General features: G+C 36.5%; 1 pseudogene; it reads right to left on the bottom strand.

Moving 5' to 3' along the window:
- Positions 1-265: 265 nt before the first annotated feature.
- LOC106749085 lies at positions 266-7,699 on the bottom strand (annotated as a pseudogene).
- Positions 7,700-7,964: the final 265 nt, after the last annotated feature.

The following is a 7,964-nucleotide window of genomic DNA, read 5'->3' as shown; positions in this document are numbered from 1 at the left end:
GCTTGTACATACCGAATGTATTAATGTCTCAATCAGGAAATTTTCAAAAATATTTATTTAAATATTTTTATATTTTTCAATTAAATTTAGAAATGTTAAATAATACGAAAAGATTACTAAAAAATTTTTATATATCGCGGTTAGATTTTCCATTAGATATAGTAATAATTAAAGCTCATTCATTTCATTCACATTTATATTAGGGGGACCGGAAAGTAATGTCGTTTTTTCACATTAAATNAAACAGATAAATTTTTAACAAGTTTTAATTTTTAAACAATGATGTAATCACTCTCGTTATCAACAACCTTTTGCCATCTAATATGCAAATTTTCAATGCCAGATCGATAAGATTCAATTGGATTTTGAGCAAAATATCTGGGGAGGGCATTTTGGATATCATCTAAATTTTCAAATTTTTTGTCACGTAGAAAGTGTTGTAGCGATCGGAATAAATGGAAATCCGATGGTGAAATATCGGGCGAGTATGGTGGGTGAGGCAGTACCTCCCACCCCAATTAATTAATTTTTTCCAGGGTTCGTCTTGCGCAGTGCGGTCTTGCATTATCATGTTGCAGAATAACGCCTTTTCTGTTGACAATCGCTGAACACTTTTCAATTAAAAATTGATTTACTCAATCCAATTGTTCACAATAAAGGTCTGAATTCACATTTTGTCCAGGTTTCAGCATTTCAAAATGAACGATTCCGCGAATACTCCATCAAGCACATAAAAGCGCCTCTTTGGGATGTAAACCTGGCTTAGCAGTATTTTGTGGCGATTTATTCGGAGAGAGCTACTGCCTTTTGCGTTTTGGATTATCATACAGGACCCATTTTTCGTCTCCATTGATCAAGCGATCAGAAAACGCTTCTGTATTGCATCGTTGAAGCAATAAGTTGCATATGGTGAATCGGTTAGTTTTGTTTTTTTCGGACAGATTATGCGGGACCCAAACACTTGCTCTGCTTACTTTACCAATCTGTTGCAAATGTCCTTGGATAGTCGACCAAGGTTGGTTAAGAGTGTTTCACAGTTCCTCGATTGTCTGACACGGATTTGCTTCCACTTCCGCCCTTAACATGTCATTGTCTAAAGTTGTTGCTCTTCCTAATCGGTACAAGTAGGGAAAATCAAAATTACTGGATTTGAACTTAGAAAATCACCTTTGGAATTTACAAACGTTTAATGCACTTGGATAAACATCGCAAATGTTTTTGGTAGCAACTGTTGCGTTACTACCCTTGCGAAACTCAAAAAGCATACAATGCCGGATATGTAACTCTTCTGGTATTTGGCTGGCCATTTCACCATAAATTGCAAAAAAAAACTTAAGATTTAATTATTTACAAGTAAATAAGTCATTCTAACATTAAAATATCTTTGGCACGACTTTGAAGTACACAATGAGCTGATAAATGACAAACGAATATCGACATGCGCAGAAACGACGTTACTTTCCGGTTCCCCTAATATTATACTTATATTTACCTAAGATATATGTATAGAAGACTTCATCCCTTCTCCCTAGGCATAGTGGCATCGAAAATTTTCAATCAAACATATTATGTTCAAATATTCATGTATCATTGTTATTGATCATTTGGTGAATCGATAACAATGCTCCAAAGCAATGATGTTATGATGCGTAAATATTCAGAAATGATGCACCTAATTGAAAATTTTCGATACGTTATATCATTATGTCTAAGGACTATATTAATAGAATCTTTTATACAAGAAATACAAAGAGAGTTGAGTGATCATTAAAATGTTTGTGTAATATAACATTTTTGAAATTATTTTAACCATATATTCAATATGAGACGGAGATTACTCGCAACCGACGGACAAATAAAAGAGAGCTTCTAGCCTGCTTTGAAATACGAAATGTTATTATCTTCCGTTACAATCAATTTCAAATCGTTTCCAAACGGCAGAAGAGAGAGAAAGAGAGAGTGTTTCAACATTCTTTCCAATATCGCGCATCTTAGTATTTTAGCGCAAAGTCTCAAGTGTTTCGAAATGTCGAGAGATAAAAACTCGAAATCTCCGAATACATACGTCCAATAAATGAAATGCAAGCCATTACTTGTATCAAAATAAACTTTTATTCTTACATGGAGATTTTTCTGTAGATCAAATAGATTCAGGTAAAGTCTTTTACGTCAAACAGCTGGAAGCATTTCAAATTTCTAAGCTAGAATCATTCATTCACATAAGTACGTAAATTTTGTTGGCTTTCTTCTGTTAGAGTTTACGAGAACAATAGGATCCTATGCTAATTTTTATTGTGTACGGTATTAGTAAACTCTGTATCATTAAGACGCTGCGGTACCGATAGTTTCGGGAGGAAGAAAATCTAATTAATATTCTACGCTATTCCAGACAATTTTAATTAATACACAACAACCGTTAGAGAGAGAAAAAGGGAGAAAAAAAGACAATAGCGGCTTCTTTCACGCGCAAATCCATTGATTGTTAGCCGTTGTTTTTTTTCGCAAAAGTAGTTAGTCTATTCGGTCTTCATTTCTCACGATCGATATCGCAACGTGAAAACTATCAATTTAATGTGAATTATAGCTTCTAACGAATCACCAATAAAATCGGATCGTACGATCCGCTATTGTCTTTGTTTGCTATTTTGTTTTGCTCGAAATTTCAAACGCATACCCAGGCGAAGCCATCACAGATTCATTTAATAAAATTATTTATTAGATAATAAGCGTTTCAGTTTCATTTTGATGACCCTTTCTGATATATAAAGAAAAAATTCAAATTTTCAAGTACCGTGAGAATATATATTGAAAAAGATCCAACCAAAAGGTTCCATAGGATTGAAATTTTGTTTTCCTACATATTTCTGTTAAAAATTGTCATATAAGTTTAAATGAAAATCCGTAGAAACTCGTGTGAATCTATATATAGGATATTGAAAACCTATATAGGAATTTCCACATTATGTGTGCATATCCATAATATGAATAAGATAAGAATTCACATGGTTCATGAAAATTTAATCCACATAGCTTCCATCTAGGACCAGAGTTTTTGACGTAAATCTCTAAAAACAATTATGGGATTTCATATGGATTTCCTATATGGATTTCCAACTACTTTTTTTTTTAATAGCGATAAGTTTACCCTCACCACATATAAATAAGTAATAAGATCTGCGTACTTGAACCTAATTAACTCTTACCAACTTTTATTTACGACAATTTGATATATTGCTTTTTTAGAGACAGTAATAATAAATGAGCAAGTGAAATTTTGTTAATATAAAATTTCATTTGCTCATTTGTTTAGTTTCTGAATTGGTATTTTCTCAACTATATTTCTGATATTTCGTGAAAATTTCAGTCTATTTTTTTTATTGAAAGACGCAATCCGAAAGTACACGGAAAAATTCTATTAAAGCAATTAAATTTCCAATAGTGCTTATAATTAAATTGCTTAATATAAATCTTCTTGTTTAAACAATAATTCTAATAACACTAATAATAATATAATATTGGATATGGGAATAAGTTACCACTCATTGTAGAGAGATGTCGTTAATAACACTGCTTGTGTGTTTGATAAAATTGCAATACGTGTATTTGAAAGGTGTGTGTTCAAGCTTTTGAGCCCAGTAGTTGACATTTGTTCGAAGCGTAAACAAGAATAATTTTTTTGCGTTGAAAATGTTGGAATTTATTAAAAAAAGCAACATTTTGGGGAAGTTTTACTCCATTATTCTATTTTAAAGAAAAGTGCTGCGGAAACGCATCGTTTGCTCATAGATATTTACGGTGAACATGCTCCATCGAATACTACTTGTAAAGAATGGTTTCGGCGATTCAACAATAGTGATTTCGACGTTCGTGACAAAGAACGCGAAAGTGCACCAAAAAAATTTGAAGATGCAGAAATGCAAGAATTACTCGAAGAAAATCCATGTCGATGAATTGTCTGAATTAAATGTTGATAGATCCATTGTCAAAAAATGTCTACATGCAATGGGAATGGTGCGAAAAGAAGGAAACTGGGTGCCATACAAATTAAAAAAGAGAGACATGGAAATATGTTTGGTCATGTGCGAGATGTTTCAACAACAAAGGAAAGGTGTTCTGCACCGTATCGTAACTGGCGATGAAAAATGGATATACTACGATAACCTTAAACGCCCGAAAGCATGAGTGATACCAGGTGAACCAGATTCACCAACGCCAAAACGGAATATCCATGCTTCGAAGATTATGTTATGCGTCTAGTGGGATCAAAGGGATTTTGTATATTATGAGCTGCTGAAACCGTCCGAAATCATCACTGGCAATCGTTATCGACTACAATTGATGTATTTGAACCAAACTTTGAAAGAAAATCGACCAAAATGGGACAATAGACACGACTAGCTGATTCTGCTACATGACAATGTTAGGCCACACGTTGCAAAACCGGGCAAGAAATACTTGGAAGGAGTAAAGTGGAAAATTCCGCCCCAGCCGCCGTATTCACCAGACATTGCTTCTTCAGATTTCCATTTGTTCCGATCCATGCATTCGGTCCTTTCTGGAGAGCGATTCAGTTCTTATGAAGGTATCAAAATTGGCTTAATGAATGGATCGCTTCAAGAGAACAAGATTTCTTTCTTTGAACAATCCGTTTATTATCTAAAAGGTCGAAGAAAGTTGTCGTTTCCGATGGAGCATACTATGAATAAACTCACTTTGTACTATTTTATTTAAATAAATACCTATTTTTCATTAAGAAAGGTCAGAAACATATTCCCATACCCAATATATAATAATAATAATATAATAATATTATTCAAACTCATATACATCATACTAATATTATCAATAACTCAAATATTAATTTCAATGATATTGCTGTTGAATCGAAAGATTTATTTCAATTATGCACGCTTTCAGAAATTCTATTTATTCAACAGCACGTTCCTTCCATGCATATCTTGAATTTTAAGTCATTTCTCACCCTGAATAAGTGAACTGAAGTATTTATAGAACATTGAAAATAAATCGACGAAAGACCGGCGGTACCAATCCAAAAATCAAATCTGATATTACTTCACATCGCAAAATTATCAAGATTTTATTATCTTGGTTCATTTGATTTCTTAAGAAATTCCTTCTTTAACCGATTGTCTTACTCTCCTAAATTAAAATTTCTTGAAATAAAATCTCACTCAAAATAAGTAAAATGTAGCAATATTTTCACTCAAAGTGATAATAAAAATATCATTACTCTAAATCGTAAGAATGAACATTTCACTCAAGTTTAAAGTGAATTTTAACATCATAGCAAAAGTTTCAATCGATTTGAGTGAATATGTTTCTGTGACGGTGGAATAAATCAGATTCACCCTTCAATTTTGAATAAAAATATTCACTCAACGATTCAAAGTGGAGCATTTTATTCAAGCGAAAAGTCACTTGCATTCGAATGACACGGTAGCCACTCTACTTTTCTGTCGAGATTTCACTCCATGAAATTTATAGAGTACGGTAGAGCTTGCGACCGTTTTTCGAATCTAGGTATCCGAATCGTCATGCAATTACCGCCGGGCGGAACCGAGAACAAAAAAAGATGGGCGACAAGTGCGGACTTTTCGCATCTACCAAAGGGGTTTTGATCGATAATGCCTCCCTAGGATAAAGCCTCCCTTCAGATCCGGTACGTCTTTCCTCGTGTTCAGGGATTGTCTCGAACGGAACCGGCAGCTTCCGGATAATTAGAGTCGGAGGTGGGACAAGTTCAAATGGTTACGCCAAGATAAGGTTGAATTAAAGAGGCGAAAATTTGAAATGAATATATTGCTCGCCTTTATTGAAATACGGCCGGTCGGGATAACAAGAGTCGACTAATTCGGAAGCGCTGCGTTGTACAGAGTAAAGGTCTCGTGGTCAACCTTTTCGCGGGACTCTTGTGGTCTGCCGGTACGTTCGCTAAGTTATCATCGGGTGGCGGTCGAGCTAAGGTAAAGAGAATGGTACGAGACGCGCGAAGGGATCCTCCTGTGCGACTCCGGTGCAACCGCCGACGGATAATATCACTATTTATGTTGTCGCGATCCCCCAAATCCGTCGGACGAGTTGCCCGGCAGTCGACCGAGCGAATTATCCCCACGATAAATATGACCGAAATATAGATAGGCGGTCTTTCAATATCGATGCTCCGGGCGACATCGCTCCTTAGGTCGGCTCCGGTAGGTGGTCGTCCTCTCTCTCTCTCTCTCTCTCTCTCTCTTTCTCTCTCTCTCTCTCATACCCTCTAACGCCTGCTAACGCTTTCGCATAAAACTTGGTACTTTCCCCTCGGCGCTAACACAAAGAGAGCGAATCCGGCCTCTGACCCGCAAGTAAAAACCAAAGTCTCATTTTCATCTACTTTCAAAGTTCGTTATTTCTCGGAAGCATTTTTCTGCTTCCAATGCCGATTGGCGTCCTCATTCCGCCGTCTCGCTTCTTCCGTCTCTTGTCTCGGTAGCTTGGTTAGTCTTCGGGACTTCAGCTTGTTGATATCAAGATTGATAGCTTGTGCTCCAGGTCATTTTCGTTTCGCCGGCTCTACCGCTGGAAACTGCGAGATAATACAGTATCGGTTTTTGCTGTGACGATAGCATATTTATAAAAGAAAAAAAGAAAGAGAGTCACCTGGAATCGCTCTGCGGAGTCGTTGCCGCCGACACTGCTCTGCATGACCTGAAGGATTCCGGCGATCCGCTTTCTGCCCTTCCTTCTCTTCTTGTTGTCATGAGGAGCGTGGATGGTACAAATGTGAGAGACGCGAGATTAGATAGACACACGCACCGAAGGTGCGCGGTCACCGCTACGCATTATTATTAGGCCATTAAGTATGAAATGTCCGATTTCGAGCTGAAAGTTTGGTTTATCGTATCTCAAGCAAGAAGCAGTATAATTAATCAAAGTGTGAGCTTAAACTATCGATACAGTTTTGCCATCATAACGGTAGCTTGTTAATGCTGGCAGCGAAGAAGTCTGGAGAGCGAGTGGTGATAAAATCGCGAAAGGCGTTTTCTACAGCTTGTTGGGAATTAAATATTTTTCCTTGCAAGAAGTAGTTCAATGCCTGAAAGAAATGGTAGTCAGTTGGTGCAAAGTCTGGGAAATACGGTGGGTGACAGAGAGTTTATTCGTGCGACATGTGGTCGAGCATTATTCTGTAAGAGGATTGGCCTGTCTCTTTACCAAGGCCGGCTGCTTAATCCCAAGCTTCCTCATCATTTCGTCTAATTGATTACAGTAGAATCCGCCATTATCGATTGACCAGGTCTCATGAAGCTGTAGTGGAAAACACCAGCTCTGGACCACCAAACAGACATCAATAGCTTTTTTTGGTGAATATTCGGTTTCGGAGTGTGTTTTAGCACTTCATCTTTATCCAACTATTGTGTAGATCCATTTTTTATCACACTTAATAATGTGGTGTAGGAATGGTTGGCTTTTAAGTTACGACAGCAAAAAAAACAAGCTTCGGAGCGATTTCTCTTCTGACGCTCGTTTAATTCATGCGGAACCCATCTATTCAGCTTCTTAACCTTACCGATTTGATTCAAATGATTTAATATTGTTGGAATAGTAACACCTTTAATGTTACTTGCCTTGCTGCTAATTCACGCGTAGTTTTAAATGTATCCGTTTCCACTGCAGCTTTCAGCTCATCATTATCCATCTTGCTCTCAGGTTGCCCACGTAGCTTATTTTGAAGATCAGAATCGTCAGATTGGAACTTCTCAAACCATCAACTTTGCGTTCATTAGCCATATCCTTGCTAAACATTTTGTTGATACTTCGAGTTGTCTGCACTGCATTAGTTCCACGACGGTACTCATATTAAAAAATAACGTGAATTTTTTACTTATCCATGGTTTACAAAATTTAATCTGCAAAAGGTAATTAGACAGATAATCACAAACCAAAACGTGCTTCTGAAAAGC

The sequence above is a fragment of the Dinoponera quadriceps genome, unplaced genomic scaffold (genome assembly GCF_001313825.1).
Source record: "Dinoponera quadriceps isolate SergipeBrazil2010 unplaced genomic scaffold, ASM131382v1 scaffold3430, whole genome shotgun sequence".
Classification (NCBI taxonomy): Eukaryota; Metazoa; Arthropoda; class Insecta; order Hymenoptera; family Formicidae; genus Dinoponera; species Dinoponera quadriceps.
This window is presented reverse-complemented; position numbering and strand designations above follow the sequence as displayed.